We start from the raw sequence: 21,065 nt of genomic DNA on the forward strand, positions 1-21,065 counted from the left end.
ACCCCTTCCCTCCAATTTGTTAAATAAAAACTTTTGACCATTGAGTCTCAGGTCAAGCATAAACAGGTTTTGGAAGTTTAGAGCAAATTATCTCCGCTTATTCTGAATTACAGGTTAGTGGAAATGTACAGTATTTTTGACCATGTGTGTGTGTTGTGGTTGTTGTATTTTTTGTTAATACTTATTAACTGGTTCAACATGTCTGCAGTGATATTTTTGATGATTTGACAGTTAACCTAAATTAGCATAGATTCTATAGTGTTAATATTTTCAAACCTGGATGCCTAAAATTAGGCTTCTAAATCCCCACTTAGGGACTGTGACAGGGTCAGGCCAGATGGCTATATGAGAGTAATAGAAGGCAGATATATTAGCCCCAGGCTAAGTAGGTCCCTTTTCCCTGGGTAAGGTAACAGGGAAGTTTCCAAAACAATCAGGAGCGTTCTGGAGACAATTAAGACAGGCTGATTAGAACACCTGCAGCCAATCAAGAAGCTGCTAGAATCAATTAAGGCAGACTAATCAGGGCACCTGGGTTTGAAAAAGGAGCTCACTTCAGTTTGTGGTGTGCGTGTGAGGAGCTGGGAGCAAGAGGGCACTAGGAGCTGAGAGTGAGAACGTGGACTGTTGGAGGACTGAGGTATACAAGCATTATCAGACACCAGGAGGAAGGTCCTATGGTGAGGATAAAGAAGGTGTTGGGAGGAGGCCATGGGGAAGTAGCCCAGGGAGTTGTAGCTGTCGCACAGCTGTTCCAGGAGGCACTCTAGACAGCTGCATTCCACATGGCCCTGGGCTGGAACCCGGAGTAGAGAGTGGGCCTGGGTTCCCCCCAAATCCTCCCCAACTCCTGGTCAGACACAGGAGAAGTCGACCTGGACTGTGAATTCAGAAAAACGGCCAAGCTGAGGGCTGCCGTGAAGCTCCAAGGCGAGCAAATCTGCCAATAAGCGCAAGACCCACCAAGGTAGAGCAGGAACTTTGTCACAACTGGTGTTAGCAGTGGGATCTGGTGTCCACAGAACGGCAGAAGAAGGAGGGTGTTTGGAAGGGGGGGAAAAAGAAAAAAAAAAAGGGAAGAGGGTCTATTTTTATTTTTTTCACCACAATGCGGGAGGTAATTCGGGCATTGATACAAGCCACAGCTGCCCAGCAGGAGGCTACTCGTGTCCAGGCAGCTGCCCAACAGGAGGCAGTGCTGCTGCAGCAAGAGACTAATCGCCTGCTGATGGACCAGGCTGCTCAAGACCGGGCTATGTTGCGGGAACTGGGAAACCAGGTAAAGGCCCTTACAGAGCTGAACCGCAGTCATGATGGGATGCAGATCATGCGGGCCAGCAACTGGCTGCAGAAAATGACGCGGGAGGATGATGTAGAGGCATACCTCCTGGCCTTTGAGAGACAGCCCTGCGGGAGGCTTGGCCCCGAGAACAGTGGTCTGGCATCCTTGCTCCATTCCTGTGTGGGGAGGCCCAGAAGGCCTACTATGATTTGCCTGAAGAGGCTGCGGCAGACTACCCCCAGCTGAAAGCAGAGATCCTGGCCAGATCTGGGGTAACGACCGCAGTGCGGGCCCAGCGATATCATGAGTGGAGGAACCAGGAAAATAAAACCCTGCCATCCCAATTATATGACCTCATCCATCTCGCATGAAAGTGGTTACGAACTGAGTCCCGGAGTCCGGAGGAGATACTAGAGGTTCTGGTCATCGACTGGTACGTGAGAGGACTACCGCGAGACCTTCACGCCTGGGCAAGCCAGAATGAACCCTCCACCTATGATGAGGTTATCGTGCTGGTAGAAAGGCGAAGGACGGCGAGGGAGCTGACCCGACCAGTTAAGGAAGAAGCACCCCGGGTTAAACTAGCAGCACCAAGCCCTAGAGCTCCGGTGACTGGGCCACCAGGAGAGCCCAGGTGGAAAAAGAGAGGGGCTGAAGGCCCACCAGAAGCCACAAAGAGTCGGAGCACTGAGGGGGAAGAGGATCATGATGTTAGACTACCCAAACCAAGAGACCGGGGAATGCCTAGGGCTCCATACAGATGTTACGCCTGTGAGGAGTGGGGACACATAGCTGCACAGTGTCCCAATGCCGAGGAGCCTATGCAGTGTAACCTGGGGAACTGGGCAGACCCATGCTCCCTAATCCACCTTGTGGGGGTCTCACTAACCCCACATATGTATACTAGACCAGTGAAGCTAAATGGGGTAGAGACCACAGCACTGGTTGATTCGGGGAGTGCTATCACGCTTGTCTCGGGGAAGCTCGTGAAGCATAGTCAGCTGCTGTGGGCCAAGCATACGGGGATAACATGCGTCCATGGGACAGTTGGTTATTACCCTACCATCCCAGTAAAAATCGAGATACAGGAGAACACTACTGAGGTAGCAGCAGGTGTAGTCCCTAAACTCCCATACACAGTGCTCATAGGGAGGGACTTCCCAGGGTTTGGAGACTTACTCCCGGTAGGGGAATTGGAGAAAGGGGGAAGCCCTGAAAGTAGTGAGGTATCCACAGTAGACTGTCAACCCCCAACCTTCTCTGAAATATCCCCAGATTTGTTCTCCACTCCCAGACAGCGTAGAAAGACGAAAAGGGAAAGAAGGGCAGCTAAGGCCTTGGGAACCCGAATACTGGCCCAAAGCCAGAGGGTCGCTCTCGTAGGTAGGTGGACCCGAGCAGCTGAAAAGGAGGCCACCCAGGAGGGAGAAGCACCCGAGTCTGACCCACACCCTAAAGCCGCTGAACCAGTAGAGGCAACAGAGACTGGCCCCCTAGATCTTGGGCAGATTAGCTCCGGGAGAGGAAATTTTGGACGGGACCAGGCTGAAGACCCAAGGTACGACAACATTAGGAAGGAGGTGACTGAAATAGATGGGGTCCCCGTGGAAGGGAAAACCCAGGGACCAGGACCCTACTTCATAATGAAGAAGAATCTCTTATACCGGGTTGCACCAGTACAGGGGCAGAAGGTACAGCAGATCCTAATACCTCAAAAACACCAGAATGCTGTATTAAGTCTGGCCCATAGTCATCTTTTTGGGGGGCATTTGGGGGTAGAGAAGACCCTGGCACGGGTCCTGCAACGATTCTTCTGGCCCGGAGTACATGAAGAAATGCGGAGGTACTGTGCGTCCTGCCCGGAGTGTCGGCTGCACAGTCCCCATCCCCACTTGAGGGCACCTTTAGTACCCCTTCCCATCATAGAGGTCCCCTTCGATCGAATAGCCGTGGATCTTGTGGGACCCCTGGAGAAGACAGCCCTGGGCCACCAATATATACTTGTTGTTCTGGATTATGCTACTCGCTACACAGAAGCCGTCCCCCTGCGGAACACGGCCTCTAAAACGATAGCTAAAGAGTTGGTGGGGATCTTTGCCCAAATGGGGCTACCAAAGGAGATATTAACAGACCAAGGTACCCCATTTATGTCGAAGCTAATGAAGGACCTCTGTACGCTACTCCATATACATACCCTGAGAACTTCAGTCTATCATCCGCAGACCGATGGGCTGGTAGAAAGGTTTAACCGAACCCTCAAGGCAATGATAAGGAAAGTGGTAAGTCGAGATGGGAAGGATTGGGACACCCTACTACCCTACCTTATGTTTGCAATCCGGGAGGTACCTCAGGCCTCAACTGGGTTTTCCCCCTTTGAATTATTATACGGACGCCACCCCCGTGGCATACTCGATATTGCAAAAGAAATCTGGGAAGAGGAACCCAATGAGGGGAGAAATATAATTGACCATGTGTTGCAGATGCGAGAACGGATAGCCCAGGTCACCCCTATTGTATGGGGACATTTGGAAAAGGCACAGGAGGCCCAGTGAACCCATTACAATCGCCAGGCAAAAGTCCGACAGTTCCAACCAGGGGATCGGGTGATGGTGTTGCTACCCACAGCAGAAAGCAAGCTTTTGGCCCAATGGCAGGGGCCCTATGAGGTGGTTGAACCCGTGGGGGAAGTAACCTACAAGGTGCGGCAGCCAGGATGCTGGAAACAAGAACAAATTTATCACATTAACCTCTTAAAGCCTTGGCACCAACGAGAGGTGTGTGTAGTGGCCCAAGAGACCCCGCTCCAGGGAAATAACATGCAGGAGCAGATCTGGATATCCACTGATCTGACACCAAACCAGAAGAAGGAGGTAACTGAGATGATCAACCGATACCAGGACGTGTTTTCAACCAAACCAGGCTGGACCACCGAAGCATATCACCACATTATCACAAACCCTGGGGCAAAGGTAACTTTAAGGCCCTATCGGGTTCCAGCAGCAAAAAGGGAGGAGATCAAGGCAGAGGTAAAAAGGAGGTTGGAGCTGGGAGTCATCAAAGAATCCCACAGTCAGTGGTCAAGCCCGATTGTGTTGGTGCCCAAACCCGATGGCACCACTAGGTTTTGTAATGACTTTCGCCGGCTGAATGAGATATCCAAATTGGATGCATACCCCGTATCAATGAGTTAGTTGACCGCCTGGGCAATGCCCGATTTTTGACCACCCTTGATTTAACAAAGGGATACTGGCAGATTCCCCTTGCCAAAGATGCGAAAGAAAAGACGGCATTCTCTACACCAGAGGGTCTGTTTCAATATACTGTTCTTCCTTTTGGACTGCATGGGGCACCTGCCACCTTCCAGCGTCTTATGGACAAGCTCCTATGGCCCCATACCAGTTATGCAGCGGCATACCTGGATGATGTGATTATTCACACCCCTGACTGGGAAACCCACTTAGGAAAGGTGGAAGCGGTTCTGGACATGCTAAGACAGGCTGGCCTCACAGCCAACCCAGTCAAGTGTGCTATAGGGCTAGCCGAGGCTAAATACCTTGGCTACATTGCAGGAAGGGGCATGATCAAGCCCCAACTAAACAAACTAGAGTTTAGGGTTTGAAAAAGGAGCTCACTTCAGTTTGTGGTGTGCGTGTGAGGAGCCGGGAGCAAGAGGGCACTAGGAGCTGAGAGTGAGAACGTGGACGGTTGGAGGACTGAGGTATACAAGCATTATCAGACACCAGGAGGAAGGTCCTATGGTGAAGATAAAGAAGGTGTTGGGAGGAGGCCATGGGGAAGTAGCCCAGGGAGTTGTAGCTGTCACATAGCTGTTCCAGGAGGCACTCTAGACAGCTGCATTCCACATGGCCCTGGGCTGGAACCCGGAGTAGAGGGCGGGCCCGGGTTCCCCTCAAATCCTCCCCAACTCCTGGTCAGACACAGGAGGAGTTGACCTGGACTGTGAATTCAGAAAAATGGCCAAGCTGAGGGCTGCCGTGAAGCTCCAAGGCGAGCAAATCTGCCAATAAGCGCAAGACCCACCAAGGTAGAGTAGGAACTTTGTTGCAGGACCTATATAAGAGTTCACATATTTTCAGAAGTGCTGAGCACATTTACCTGCCATTGACTTCAGCAAGATTCAGAAACTGGTGCTGAAGATAGTTTACCCTTGGCTACACTTGCAGTTAAACTGAATTCAGCATTAGTTGTAACTGCATTATCAGCAATGGGTAAACTTGTTAAAATAGACAAGGTTTATGAGTTTCTCATTCTTGCTTCTTAGAAAGCAAAATTCCAAACTTATACGTGCTTAAATTTTGCAACTATATACATTTTCCCCCTTTCTCAGCTGTTTTGCAAGAGGGGAATAATTTAAAAATCTTAACAAAATGCATCACTTTTGAAATGTTACACACTTCACAGGTTATGTACAGGTTTGGTACTGTAGAACAATAGATTAAGTAGAAAAGTGAATGGGGGCCCAAAATATCTGATCTTCAGGTGTTAGTAGATTTTATGATAATCCGTAGTTTGTGTTTTGTGAGGTGCGTTATATTGATCTGTTCATCTTGCTTTTTATAGAATGGAATGAAGTTGAGAAAGCTGCAGAAAAAGCCCAATAATCAACTTCTAGTGTTTACCTTTTCTCAGAAATCCTTCCCTCAACCATCCATGCATCCACTGATCTATTTTAGGATTTTATACTTCTGCCCATTTCTGGAGTGTCTGACCAACTTCTATGTAAAATCTATAGCAATAGTGAAGTCTCTTGTGGATTTCATGGAGTGTCTGGCTCATCTCCCTTTTTAGAGTAAACATTCCGCTTTGGGTATTTTTTTATTGTTTGAGGGGTTTGACTTCTTTTTCGCAGGTTGGTTGATTTGTTGCAGTTTAAAATATTTGGGTAGAGGTATGGGTAGATGGGGACTCAATGTTGAGAGTATCCTTCTTGCTGTGGTAAAAGGGCTCTAATGAGGAGAGATTTTCAGCATTTCCTAAAGACTCTGGATTAGTGTAATCTCCTCTGGAAGTTTGTTCCATAGCAAGATCCCCTTGATGGAGATGCTTTGTCCCCTGTTCTCCTGTGCATTATCCTGCGCTTTGTGACCAAGACCTTAAACTGGTATTTGAAATTGACTGGGGGCCAGCGGAGAGACTTGAGCATGGTGCTTATATGTTCCTGGGAGTCAAGACTATGGAGGAAACAGGTGGCTGCATTCTGTACCAGCTGGAGACTGTGCATTGTCTTTACATTCAATATCAGATACAGTGAATCAGAGTCATCAAGCCTGGAGGTGACAAATAGGCAAAGTTTCCTGGAGAGCTGGAGATGAAAGAAGGCATTTTTAGACATTGATGCTATGTGGTCATCCAGTCTTAATGAGGAGTCACACCAGACTGAAGGCCTCACTCTGCTTTGACTAATGGGGTCTGTACATCTGTGCAGACAGTATCTCAGCTGGTTTTTCGAAGTGTTTCCCCCTTGCAACTGCAATCCACACACCTTCTGGATGTGGTGTTCTGTCCGATCTAGTGGCACCGAGACCACTTAGAGAGATAAAATGAGTCTGCTCTACAGCCTTCACGAATAGCCAGTTGGCTTTTGGCTCATGCGGTAGAGGCTCATGCACTAAGCTCCAGAAGCCCCAGGTTCGATCCCGCCTGCCAACAACCAGGGTCTATCAGTGTTACAAGTGGGGGCTCGTCTGGGATTTCAGCTGGGAAGACTCTGAAGATTGGGACGCGCTTCCTCAGCTAGGGGAAGTATGTAACCCACACACCTTCTGGGCGTGGTGCTCTGTCCCATCTAGTAGCACCGAGACCACTTAAAGAGAGAGATAAAATGAGTCTGCTCTACAGACTTAGCTAATAGCCAGTTGGCTTTTGGTTCATGCACTAAGCTCTGGAGGTCCTCGGTTCGATCCTGCCCACCGTTGACAGGGGTCTGTCGGCGTTACACAACCAGCATCAGTTCAGTCTTGCCTGGGTTCAGCTTGAGCCAGCAGGTCTTTATCCAAGGAGGTATTCTGACATCTCAGTTGTGATGGTGCTTGCATCAGCTGAGAATGGGCTAGATAGTTGTGTTGTCTGCATATTGTTGTCAGCTGTACCCATGCTATTTCACTAGCTCTCTCAATGGTCTCATGAGATCAGTGAAGAGAAGCAGATATAATATCAATCCATATATGATGGTACAGGTGAGGAACTTAAGAGAGGAGCAGTTACCCATTACCATTGTGAGTTCTGTTGGAGAGGAATCATTGGAGCCACTGTAGTGCTTGTTCCATCTACTCCTTCTATGTCATCCAGCCAGGCTAGCAAAACCTTGTGATTTATTGCATCAAGAGCTGTAGTGAGATCCAGCAATGTGAGCATGGAGACAGTGCCTGTGTCTATGGCCATAATGGATTCCTCTTTAAGTGCCTGTAGTTCTGACCCTATGCTTTGCCCGGGTCTGAACTCTGATTGTAATGCACCCGAAATGCTGGCTGATGTCACATTTGTTGGAACTTGGAAGCTACTAGTACACCTCACTATTCTTTCTTTCTCTACTTCCTACTGTCCTTTAAAGTTCCAGTTCTATTCTCTTTTAGAAAAGTGTGTGTGTGTGGGGGATCATTCTACATATATTTAGCATCTCCCTCTAAAAGAAATTCCTTGTCGGCTCTTGCTTTTACCATTTTCATATTACTAATTTGGTCTATCTAAATGTGATCAACATTACTTCCTTTATCTGGCTCAAGCTCCTGCCCTCTTTTTACACTTTCTATGTTGCCCTTGCTGCTTGTGGGTATGTGCTACTGACCTCACTGGTCAGGAACAGTTTTCTGGAATCTCACGTTGCTGACTTGGCTTCACTTCTACTTACCCACTTGCTCTTTTTACCCTTTGGACTGACAATATGCACTCATCTAGCTCTGTATCTCTCCACAGCGGTAAATCCTGGTTGTCCTGGGTTTTAGTCCTTAACTTGTACTGTATTAAATGGAAAGCTTCAATTTTCTGATAGTATGCACAAATTCCAATATGTTTAAACAAGCAACCTAATCTGAAACTAAAATAAAAATGAAACTTGTTCAAGAGTAGTTGAAATGATAATCTAATTAGCTTTGTGGTTGACTTTATTCAGAAGATCAGAGACATATGGCTTTTTGGAACCTTATTAATAGGATTGCTTATATTGCACTATGTGAAGTTCTCCAACTGTGAATTTTTTAAAAATTAGGGTTGGAAGTACACAATTATGACTTATGCCTTATAGAAACTTGTTTGATGCTAATTATTAAAATAATTTGTCAGTTTTGATAATCAGGATCTTTAATCCTAAAGCCTACATTCTTTGAAATAACAGAAAGCAGGATTCTTTCCACATAATGTCCTTGGGGATTACAGACTGACAGGTAATAAATTATTAGGTTAGCTCTTCACATTTTTGTTTAAAATATGCTGGTTTTGAAAAGCATTCATAAGGTAACTTATGAAAAAAATATTGGATATATTTTCTCAGAAGTTTTTTGATCTGAGATCTGTTCTCATGTAAAATGCACTGAACCCCAAAGTGTAACTGGGGAAATGTTATTTGAGATATAGAGGGCTTGTTGCCCTCTACACTGCTGTTGCCTCTTCTATGGTGTGGTAAGTTGTAGGCCTGTTCCCTAGAAAGCTGTACACTCACAACTCCCATTAGTCAGCCAGACTTGCATGTGGCAGTGGCCATTTCCTCTCAGGAACAGACCTGTGAAATTAATTACCCCCTTATTGAAAAGGGGTCTCTGGCTGTGAAACACGCATAGTATTGCCAGCTCCAAAAGTTCAAAAATTCTGAGTCAGATGCCCAAAACCATGAGGTTTTAAAAATATTGTATTTTGGTTTTTGAACTCCCTTCTGCCCATCCCCAGCGTGTGACCATTAGCATTGCCCACTCTCCCAAATTTACTGAGTAAGTTGATTTTGGCTCTCACTACAGGAGCTCTCACGTCCCCATCTGCCGGTCTCCTGCCCAGCAATTAACTTTGCTCCCCAAACCTCCAAATCCTCCCCCACATCTGTTCTATTGGTGCCAGTCCAGGTTTTCCAATGATCGCCCTTTTTTTTTTTTTTGAGGTAGCTGTCCCAGGACATTAAAAGTGAATTAACTCCTGTTTTTTGTCCGTTGAGTCACCCCTTGGGCTGCTGCTGGGGTGGGGGAGTCTCATCTTTCTCCTCCTCGTGCTGCTGCTCCTCCACGCTACTGGCTGCTATGCAGTTGCCGCAAAGAAGCCATTCAGCAGCAGCAGCTGCTTCCTACCTGGCCAACAAGCTTCTCAGAGCAGTAAAAAGAGCTCAAGGAAATAGCCCCACAGTGCCTTGCTTCTCGCCATAGTGGCAGCTATTCCTGCTCAGTAGGGCCCTGAGCCACACCCACGAGCCACCTCCTATCTTCCCCTGCACCTTCCCAGCTCAGGGATATCCAGATTTTTGTACTTCAAAGGTGGCAATCCTACAGTCTCCCTAGCCCTATCTGCCCAGCCCCTATTGGTTGTGCCACACCCTCCCTTCCCCTGCCACATTTCTGATCCTCTTGGAGCTCTTCAGCCCCTCTCCAGACCTGGGGGCTGCAGTAGAGTCTCCTCTCCCCCTTCCAGTCTGGAGGGGCAGCTCCAGGGGCTCTTCACCCCTCCTCTGCCCCCTTCCCAGGCTAGGTGTTGCAGGCAGCGGGGGGAGGATCAGAGGAGGCGTCTCATTGCTCACAGGAAGGGAGGGAGAAGAGGGAGTGAGCTGCTGGGCCCTGTGCTCCCCCCGCCACCTCCCCTCCTGTGAGAAAGATGGTGTCTGAGGGGAGCAGGAGGGAGTTCTGTCGCTTTATGCAGCAGCCTGGATTGGCTGTTCTATCCCCCGGAGGTGGGTTAGTGGGATAGGCAGCCAATCAGAGGAGGTCCCATCCCCCTCTGGCAGGTCTTAATTGGCTAGAGGGTGGGAGCATCTCACCTTGTCATAACACAAGCTCCAACCCTGGCCAAACTCCTGTCACTCCTGAAAAAATCCCTAGAGTTAGCAGCTCTGAAGGCAACATAATCCCTTTGCTATCCCTCCTGTGCTAGGGCCCCCTTTCTCCCTGCCACCACATGCCATGCACAAGGAAGTTAAACTGTATCAAAATGCTTCTAGTGGGGCAAGTGCTGTTGGTTTTTTACTCAAAAAGGAAAGTGAATTGTAAACTGATCATGCACCCCTTAAATGGACAGAAGCAATGAGAGATCGTAGTGCTGTTACCCAGGGTTTCTGAACCCAGAGCTCTTGGTAACTTTTACTCTTGATGAAGTGGTGGCAGGAAATAAATCACTAGAGACACAGATGTTCAACCGATAGATGGCTTGCACAAACAGCACAATACAAGAGTGCTTTCACTGAAAGCTATACTTTTAGTCTCAAGCACTTATACACCTCCACATAGGGTTGCCAACCCTGACTGAAGCTATTCTGGGAGATTTTTCCCCCCAACACGACGTAATGTCCTTTTCTTAAAATATTCTATTAAAATCTCCCGGATTCCTTTCAATAGTCACCGGGAAATCGATGCTGATTCCAGAGACTCGAGGCCAATCCTGGAGGGTTGGCAACCTTATCTCCACAACAGATTAGTAAAACACCCCCCCAAAATCTCAGATTTGTATTTACCCAAAGTCTTGAAGAGATCTCGAGTGGATAACTGCAAACGTCCAGTGGCCGGTCTTCTGTCTGCAGGGGACCTTGAGAGGTGTTCAGGTGTCCATAGAGATCAGATTTCTCCCTCTTTTTATACCCAATTTGTTATTATTACATAGCTTGTTCATCAAAACAAAAAAACCCAAACAAACTGCTGAGCAGAAACTAAGTTGAGTGTGGAGATTTCCAGCTTGTCAGGCAGAGAGTATTCCATCAGTTAACCATTTGTATAGCAATAGTTAACTATTGTCAGACTTTCAATCTTGCAAAACCGCATGCTTGGGAAAAACAACTCAAGTCAGGAGGGCAGAGGATCATGTTTACTCCTCGAGGTCACTCACTTCCCTCTCCCCTCCTGGTCTGTTAGTTGTGCTAAGGTTTCAGAAAGGCCTTCTTTTAGCTGCTTTCAGCAATAAGCATAACAATTAGTACTGCAGCAACTGGCAGTGGTTTAAACACATTGCTTGGTTCCGGGATATCAAAAATCTGCTCCTACAGTGCCTGCTGGCACAAGATTCTTCAGTTCTGTTCTTTCATGGTGAGTCACAGGTTATGTAAGGCGCACCGAGATGCTGAGCTCCCCTTCCCCCCATTGTGGGGTGGGAAGAGTGTGGCTCTCCTGAATTTAATTTTGGCTGTTCTTTCAGGAATGCCATGTGTGACGAGTTGAAGAAATCCCCATTGATTTCCAGCAAACAGGGAATTAATTCACTTCCTAGATATTCCCTTGAAGCTTAAGGTAGAGAAATAAAATGGAAGGAGGCTGAAGGCTTTTTGGCTTTTTCTGTTTGGGTTCTTTTATTGTATAGGAATTGGGTAGAATCCCTATAAATAGTCAGTGAGCCCTCTGGTGGTGCTCTCTGTGTTCTTAGAAACATGCCAGAGCAGTGGTGTATGTATGGAACTCAGCCTTGCACGTTGTATGTAGTTAGTAAAGATGGTTATTTGACCTCCACTGTGCCATGTGACTGCTTCATATTACATTTGTTGTGTAAAGAGCGAAAGACACAGCAGTTGGCAGCGAGCATGGGATGCTGATCCAGGAATACAGTGGAACAGAGCGTGCCTGCGGAGGCCTGGTACAATTGAAAAGCCCTCCAGCCACTGGGACTGTGAGAACACTGCTGATTTAGGGAGAAAGAAGGCTTAAAGTATGCATCTGTGTAGGGCAAATGGATTTTGGACTTCGATAGCTCAACAGAAGATTGGCTCACCTATACGGAGAGGCCAGAACGTTATATAGTAGGTCATTAGATCACCTAGTCTGACCTCCAGTATAACACAAACATTACATTTTACCCAGCTACCCTATAATAGGGCCCACTGACGTTAGTGAGTCTAAAGCATTTCAGTCCTCAGGAGACAACTGTTCAGTGCCACAGGCAGAGAACAGGAGAGACCAAGGAGCCATCAATGCCTGAATCCCCTGCAATGTCAGAGAATTCATTAAGTGAGATATGCCCAGATGATCCTAGCAGGTGATCCATGTGCCATGCAGAGGAAGGTGAAATCCCGCCAGTGTCCCTGCTAATATGACCTGGGGGAAATTCCTTCCTGGTGCTGAATCTGGTGATTAGTTTGACCCTGAGCATGTGAGCGAGATACATAGGGTTGCCAACTTTCTAGCTGCACAAAAGCGAACACCCTAGCCCCGCCCCTTCCCGAGGCCCTGCCCCTGCCCCTGCCCCAAGGTCCCACCCCCACTCACTACATTTCCTCTCTGTCTGTGGCTTGCTCTCCTTCACCCTCACTCACTTTTACTGGGCTGGGGCAGGGCATTGGGTTGTGGCAGGGGGTGAGGACTCTAACTGGGGGGCGGGCTGGGTGGTGGAGCCAGAAATGTGGGGTTCAGGGAGCAGGAGGGGGCTCTGGGATGGGGCAGGGAGTTGAGGTGCAGGAGAGGGTGAGGACTCCGGCTGGGGATGACAGTTTTGGGGTGCAGGGGGGGCTCCAGGAGGGGGCTCCAGGCTGGGGCTGAGGGATTTGGAGTGGAGGAGGGGACTGTGGGTTGAGACAGGGGGTTGGGGTGCAGGAGAGGGTGAGGGCTCTGGGGTAGGGCCAGGGATGAGGGGTTCAGGGTGTGGGAGGGGGCTCTGGGCTGGGGCAGGGGGTTGGGTTGCAGTGTGGGTGACAGCTCTGGGCTGGGGGTGCAGGCTCTGGGGTGGGGCTGGGGATGAGGGGTTTGCAGTACAGGAGGGGGCTCTGGGTTGAGGGGGCTCAGGGCTGGGGGTGGGGGTTGGGGCTCAGGGTTGGGGCACGGGCTTACCTCGCGTGGCTCCCGGTCAGTGGTGCAGTGGGGGGGACTAAGGCAGGATCCCTGCCTGTCCTGGCACTGCGCTGCATGCACCCCAAAAGCAGCCAGCAGGTCCGGGGCCTAGGCGGGGGGGCCAGGGAGGGTCCATGCGCTTCTCTCACCCAGAGGCACCGCCCCCCCCACCAGCAGGGCATGGAGCCTTGTGGCCCTCCCGTCTAGGAGCTGGATCTGCTGGCTGCTTCCGGGGCACAGCGCGGTGCCAGCCAGGACAGGTGGGGACTAGCCTGCCTTAGCACCGCCGACCGGACTTTTAACGGCCCGGGTGACAGTGCTGACCTGAGCTGCCAGGGTTCCTTTTCGACTGGGTGTTCCAGTGGAAAACCAGACACCAGGTCACCCTAGAGAGGAGGTGGATAAACTACGGCCCGTGGGCCTGATCCTGCCTGGCCCCTGATCTCCCGGCCAGGGAGGCTAGCCCCTGGCCCCTCCCCCTCTGTCTCCCCTCTCCCACGGCATGCCGCCGCGTGGGCAGTGCTCTGGCCCGCTGCTCCTTTCGGGCAGCGCAGCTGGCTCCGGCATGGTAAGGGGGCAGGGAGCAGGGGGGTTGGATAAGGGGCAGGGTGTCCTGAGGGGCAGTCAGGGGACAGGGAGCAGGGGTGGTTGGATGGGGTGGAGGTTCTGGGGGGGATGGCAGTCAGGGGACAGGGAGCAGTGGGAGTTGGATAGGGGATGGGGTCCCGGAGGTGGTTAGGGGCCGGGGTGTGGATAGGGGTCGTGGCAGTCAGCGGACAAGGTGCGGGGGGGGGGAGTTGGATAGGGGGTGGAGTCCCAGGGGGCGGTTAGGGGCGGGGAGTCCTGGGAGGGGGTGGTCAGGGGTCAAGGAGCAGGGTGGATTGGATGGGTCAGGGGTTCTGAGGGGGGCGGGAAGTGGGAGGGAGTGGATAGGGTGCGGGGGCCAGGCTGTTTGGGGAGGCACAGCCTTCCCTACCCGGCCCTCCATACAGTTGCACAACCCCAATGTGGCCCTCGGGCCAAAAAGTTTGCCCACCCCTGCCCTAGAGACACACCAGCCAGGCATCTGAGAGAGAGGATTCTTTGTACCACCTTAGAGCCCTAATCCACCGCCTGGTGTCCTGTCTCCAGCCATGGCCAATCTGTGATACTTTGGAGAAAGGTAGGGAAAAAACTCCAGAATACATCTGGCCAATTGTGCATGATAGAATGATATAAATAAATATATCACAATGAGAGAAAAGTGGCAGTTTTGCTTAGTGTCATGGGGGCTAAAACCTGTAATCTGGGGCATGGCTCCTATTAACCAGCAGACAAAGCATTTGCTGAGATTGTGGAAATGCTACACCTGTCCCTAGAGCCACTAGTGCTTGCAGAATGTTTATGCTTTTATAAACAGAATCCAAAAGAAAATTCAACATTTCTGAATGTGGCTGAATTAAGGAAATTAACAGAGCATTGCCAGTTTAGAGAGAATTTAAATGATGCATTAAGAGATATATTGGTATGTGGTATGCAAAGTGAAACAATCCAAAACCAGCTATTGACAAGATTAATCTGACCCCACAATGTGCACTAAAATTTGCTGTATCAAGGAACACAGCTACTAAAGATGTCAGGGAGCAGCATCATTATGTAATCTGTGCAACAAATACACAAGGCGTCATGCAGGAAGCGTGACCTGTGCAACACTCCAAGCTTTCATTGTGGGAAACAGTCTCACAATGCAAATGGAGGGCAAATCTTGTAAAAACGGCAACAAACAGGTACACACCGAAAATGTGCGGGGCAGTGCATCAAGTACAACCGCTGCCTCTGGAGGGCAATTCCAGAGGATTTCAGATTCAGCAGCTTGCAGATAAATGACAACAGGAAGTCGATCTGTGCACCTGTTTAAATTAAAGGCCAGGACTACGTTACAAAGGGTTTTGTCAGCAAAGCTATATTTGATGGGGTGTGAAAAAACACACCCCCTAGGCCAACATAGCTATGTCAGCAAAACCCCCATTGTGGCCACCCTTTTTTTTTTGCTTGGGCAGTTGCGCTCTCGGAGCTTGGGGTGGCAAATTTTTTGCTTGGGGCAGCAAAAAACCTAGAGCCGGCCCTGGTTCTTGTAAATCAGAAACCAGAAAGAGCTGTCAGCATAAGCTCTAGGTACTGTACTGTAGCAGCCAATGCATTTTTAGCATCAATTTAACATCATAAATATTTAGTTGATAGAATTGCAGTGCTGGTGATGAGGGAATATTTATGATATTCTATGCTCAGGAAATAGTTTTTATTAGAGCTGGTCAACAATTGCAACCAGCTTCTGGTTTTATTTCTTTGCTTCTAGCTTTTATTTCTTGTAATGTTTCTTGAGCATCCCTCTGTGGACCTCAAGATTATCAATGCTCTGTTTTTGGTCTCTTATTAAAAACAGAAAAAGCCGCAATAATATGGTGAGGCTTTATCTCTTTTTCTTTTATGTAGCGCCTTCTGAGAATACAGCCAACACATGCCGCCAGTGTTATTCCTAAGGTGCCTGTTTTACAATAACAAAGGGAAAAATTGCTACTGTTGTTTCAAATGGTCTGTCACCTTCCTGGTCTAGCTGATCCTATTCTGTTAAAAAGGTCCATGTGGTATTATTGTCCCCACAGTGTGTGGTAGGACGTAAATCATAGAATCATAGAATATCAGGGTTGGAAGGGACCTCAGGAGGTCATCTAGTCCAACGCCCTGCTCAAAGCAGGACCAATCCCCAATTAAATCATCCCAGCCAGGGCTTTGTCAAGCCTGACCTTAAAAACTTCTAAGGAAGGAGATTCTACCACCTCCCTAGGTAACGCTTTCCAGTGTTTCACCACCCTCCTAGTGAAAAAGTTTTTCCTAATATCCAATTAAACCTCCCCCATTGCAACTTGAGACCATTACTCCTTGTTCTGTCCTCTTCTACCACTGAGAATAGTCTAGAACCATCCTCTTTGGAACCACCTCTCAGATAGTTGAAAGCAGCTATCAAATCCCCCCTCATTCTTCTCTTCTGCAGACTAAACAATCCCAGTTCCCTCAGCCTCTCCTCATAAGTCATGTGTTCCAGACCCCTAATCATTTTTGTTGCCCTTCGCTGGACTCTCTCCAGTTTATCCACATTCTTCTTGTAGTGCGGGGCCCAAAACTGGACACAGTACTCCAGATGAGGCCTCACCAATGTCGAATAGAGGGGAACGATCACGTCCCTCGATCTGCTGGCTATGCCCCTACTTATACATCCCAAAATGCCATTGGCCTTCTTAGCAACAAGGGCACACTGTTGACTCATATCCAGCTTCTCGTCCACTGTCACCCCTAGGTCCTTTTCCGCAGAACTGCTGCCTAGCCATTCGGTCCCTAGTCTGTAGCGGTGCATTGGGTTCTTCCGTCCTAAGTGCAGGACCCTGCACTTATCCTTGTTGAACCTCATCAGATTTCTTTTGCCCCAATCCTCCAATTTGTCTAGGTCCCTCTGTATCCTATCCCTGCCCTCCAGCATATCTACCACTCCTCCTAGTTTAGTATCATCTGCAAATTTGCTGAGAGTGCAATCCACACCATCCTCCAGATCATTTATGAAGATATTGAACAAAACCGGCCCCAGGACCGACCCCTGGGGCACTCCACTTGACACCGGCTGCCAACTAGACATGGAGCCATTGATCACTACCCGTTGAGCCCGACAATCTAGCCAACTTTCTACCCACCTTAAGGTGCATTCATCCAGCCCATACTTCTTTAACTTGCTGACAAGAATACTGTGGGAGACCGTGTCAAAAGCTTTGCTAAAGTCAAGAAACAATACATCCACTGCTTTCCCTTCATCCACAGAACCAGTAATCTCATCATAGAAGGCGATTAGATTAGTCAGGCATGACCTTCCCTTGGTGAATCCATGCTGACTGTTCCTGATCACTTTCCTCTCGTGTAAGTGCTTCAGGATTGATTCCTTGAGGACCTGCTCCATGATTTTTCCGGGGACTGAGGTGAGGCTGACTGGCCTGTAGTTCCCAGGATCCTCCAGTTCTGCCTTCACCTTCTTCCTTGTGTTGCACGTGGTAGGTTGGAATCAGCTGGTAAGAATGAAGTTTAGGAGAGGCCAGGGCATGTGAGATTAGGGACCTTGTTACAGCTTGAAAGAAATCCTTAGTTAGCTTGATGACCACCTACTGGATTATGGTGACCATATGAGATTTTATGGTGACCAGATTTTATATTTTATTTATTTAAAGTATATTTTTCCTCAGTTATTTTGCCTTGTTTTTAGCTGATCGTTATTTTCTGCTGCTTTTCACTTGGGGTTATGATTTCAAATCTCACTCTCTCATTTTTTAATGTTCTAAAGTAAATTGTTTCTCTCCCCACCCACTGTATTTTTCTTTTTCTCAAATCTTTTCCCCCACCCCTTTTGTTTAATTGTGGTTATGTCCTCTGTGTTCAATCTTTAAAATAATTCCATGCATGGAATCTCCCTTTCAGGTCAGTGGGAATTCGGAGTTTGGATTTGTAATAGCTACATGTTCACAAGCAATCATCATTGTCCTGTGGTTATATACAGAGGTGAACTTTCTTGAAGTCAGACATCTGGGAGGGAAATGGAGGTTGCTGAAACTAACAAAATTACTTAGCAGCGTCTCAGGCTTTTCAGAACTTTTCTCTTCCCTATAGGAACCGCCAGTAATCATAGATTGATGGCTTGTCTTATTCTGCCCACCAGCTTCTCTATTTTGCTTTGTATACTTTCTTCACAGCATACTGAAATTGTATCCTGCCATGATTTCAAGAGCTGTAACATAACGTGAGTTTCCACGCCCACAAATTCAGAAGAAACATTTTCTACCTTGCTTCATATTGTAATATGAGACTTTTACCCACATTGAGACTTCTGTGTATTAAGTCCAATCTTTAAATCTTTCAGTCCTACTCCTTATCTGGGATCTGCACAGCACTGCTTCTAGGGGATGTGATGCCACCGTCTTTGGTATCTAATGTCAGTAGTTTAGGTTTAAAAGGTTGCCTTTTAGGAATTGTTAAGACCTTCCAGAGCTGCAAGAAGTGATTTAAGCTATGTGTGTGTGACCAGTTGCTAACAAGTTGATTTAGAAAGAACTCAGACACATTTATCTCCTTCCTCACTTCCCTCTTGATATTTGTTTCATCCTAATGACTCCCAAACAGCTTATTGAAGCTAGGGTTAGACATGCCACTTAGGGGAAGCTAGGCAGCTCAATCCCCAGTGACATAATTTATTCACATAGAAGTTATCTGTATTAGAATGATCAGATGCAGTAGGTGCCTACATTTAATACAAAACTATAAATCATACGCTCAAATATATCTGTCATAGTCACCTAAAATATTTATTGTGCTGACTCAAACAAAAAAAATGTTTTGGATTCCTTATCACAGAAGCCTGAATAAACAGTATATTTATTAATCAACATATGGATTCTTATCTCTATTTTATGCATTGGTTCTGCAGAAAACCTACAGCTTTGAGCATATTTTAAGTCAGAGTGGAGCCTTAAGATTTATTCCAGCACCACTGCCACATTCTTCTGAGTCGATAATCCTGACAGCTATATTTACATTGCATAACTTTCGATTATTGAAACAGGGATCATATGGCATAAATCCAACTATTGGTCTATCTAATCAAAGAATGTATGTCATGCTTACAAGATTGGGGACTGTATCTTGAACAACAGTGGCTCTGAAAAGGACATAGGGGTCACGGTGGACAACCGTTTGAACAGGAGTTGATGGTGCAATACTGTGGCTAAAAGAGCTAACACATACCTGGGATGTATAAATAGGAGAATATTGGGTAGGAGTAAGGAAGTGGCATTAGTTCTGTATATGGTGTTAGTGAGATCATTACTGGGTGAAATCCTTGTCCCACTAAAGTCAAATGGGAGTCTTGCCATTGATTTCAATGAAGCCAGGATTTCACCTACTGTGTCTAAATCTAGGTCCACACATTGAAAAGGATGTTGTAAAACTGGGAAGAGTTCAGGAAAGAGCCATGAGAATGAGTCAGGGTCTGCTTTATAGTGAAAGACTAAAGACTGAATCTCCATCCTTAGAGGTTTTTAAGGCCCGGCTTGACAAAGCCCTGGCTGGGATGATTTAGTGGGAGTTGGTCTTACTTTGAGCAGGGGATTGGACTAGATGACCTCCTGAGGTCTCTTCCAACTGTAATATTCTATGATTCTAAGCTCAAGTTATGTAGTTTATTAAAGAGAAGGTTAAGAGGTGACTTGATCACCATATATAGGTTCTCTGTGGAGAGAAGATATCTGATACTAAAAGTTTCTTCAACTTAGCTGATGAAGGCATAAAAAAGATCCAATGGCTGGATATTAAAACTAGACAAATTCAAACTAGAAATAAGGTACACATTTTTAACAGTGAGAGTTATTAACCACTGAAGCAACTTACCAAAAGGATATAGTGGGTTCTCCAATCCTTGGAAGTCTTTAAATCAAGAATGGATGTCTTTCTAAAAGAGATGCTCCGAGTGAGACAGAAGTGATGGATTTGGAATCACTGGCTGAGATTCTCTGACCTATGTTATGCAGAAGGTCAGACTAGATGATCTTAGAATCTAGAGGTAGATTGGGTACCTCCCTTGGGAAGTGGCCAACACCTGATGCTGTAAATTAATCAGTGATCAGTTTATGCCCCAAAACTTGACGTTTGAGTACCTCATTTTAGCTCTGTAATGTTCCACTGTAGTGAATGCTCCAGGATAAGCACATGTTCTGTGAAGTGTTTCTAATTTTTTTTTTCAAATTTACCTTCCATCAGTTTCATTGAGTGCCCACTTGTATTCACATCATGGAGCAGTGTAAAGAGGGGGTACTAACTAGTGTTTACCTTATCCACCACAATCTTAAATACCTCACTTATATCCCTTCTAACATTTTGTAAGACATTTATTTAAAAACTATCAAGAGGCTACACTGCTAATCGAATTGCACATTTAAAAATGTGTACGATCTAATTGTGCACCTGCAAGCTGCATTATTTATTTATTTATTTGTGCTGCTGTAGTGCCTAGATTGTTCTCCCTTGGTCTGAGAATCCATAAGTGGGGAAGGGACAAGGAGTTAGTGGCCCAAGGCCAGAGGGGTCCATCATCAGCCTTGTGCTATTGAGGAAGAGTATATAATGCAACGTTGGGAATATTGAATCTTAGCCTTTACCTTCGCAGTGGGGATCCTGTTTAAGGGGGCTCCTTACAGCTGCTGCTAGCTTCAGAAGTACTGTCAGTGTAGCTCCACTGGAGTTCTGCTGCAGGATGCGCCCGAGACCCAGGGGTATGAGGCCTTTGTGTGAACGTACTTGGTCTTCTTTTGGTTCTGGGGATTCATCAGATCCTGGGGATTTCATGGAATTCAGTGGTGGACCCTGCTGCTTGTTGTCTGGGGGGAGCCCCTCCCTCTGGTGAGCTGACAGAATAACTGGGGAGAATTTCAGTGAGGGAATATCAGAGATTTCCTCCTATTAGTTTCCCTGCAGGAGTGTGTGGGGGGAGAGTGACATTCCCTAGTGATGTCATCCCTGCTAATCTGCAGAGAACATGATAAAGTTTTTTTTAAACTAACTTAAATTATTGCAAAATATCTGACACCAAGATCACGCACTACTAAAAAAAAAAAAAAAGAAATTTTATTGTCCTTGTCAGTTTTGCTTTCCATTTGAGGGAAATACAGTTCTATTTGAAGAACAAAGCCTGAGCACATCTCTTCAATTTAGTCAGATTGGTCGACTTTCCACTACAGGGAAACCATATGCCCAATAAAATTAATCAT

General features: G+C 47.2%; 1 protein-coding gene and 1 long non-coding RNA gene across 2 annotated transcripts in view; one reads left to right on the forward strand and one right to left on the reverse strand.

Moving 5' to 3' along the window:
• Window positions 1-11,139, reverse strand: part of LOC141991025 (uncharacterized) — a 44,052-nt gene extending 32,913 nt beyond the window's left edge. The window contains exon 1 of the long non-coding RNA XR_012640315.1: window positions 10,941-11,139. This is a non-coding gene — a long non-coding RNA (uncharacterized LOC141991025). The remainder of the gene's footprint in view (window positions 1-10,940) is intronic.
• The window catches only part of MTUS2 (microtubule associated scaffold protein 2), a 470,923-nt gene that overhangs the window by 147,773 nt on the left and 302,085 nt on the right, over window positions 1-21,065 (forward strand). The window lies entirely within an intron of this gene.

Source organism: Natator depressus, chromosome 1 (genome assembly GCF_965152275.1).
Source record: "Natator depressus isolate rNatDep1 chromosome 1, rNatDep2.hap1, whole genome shotgun sequence".
Taxonomy (NCBI): domain Eukaryota; kingdom Metazoa; phylum Chordata; order Testudines; family Cheloniidae; genus Natator; species Natator depressus.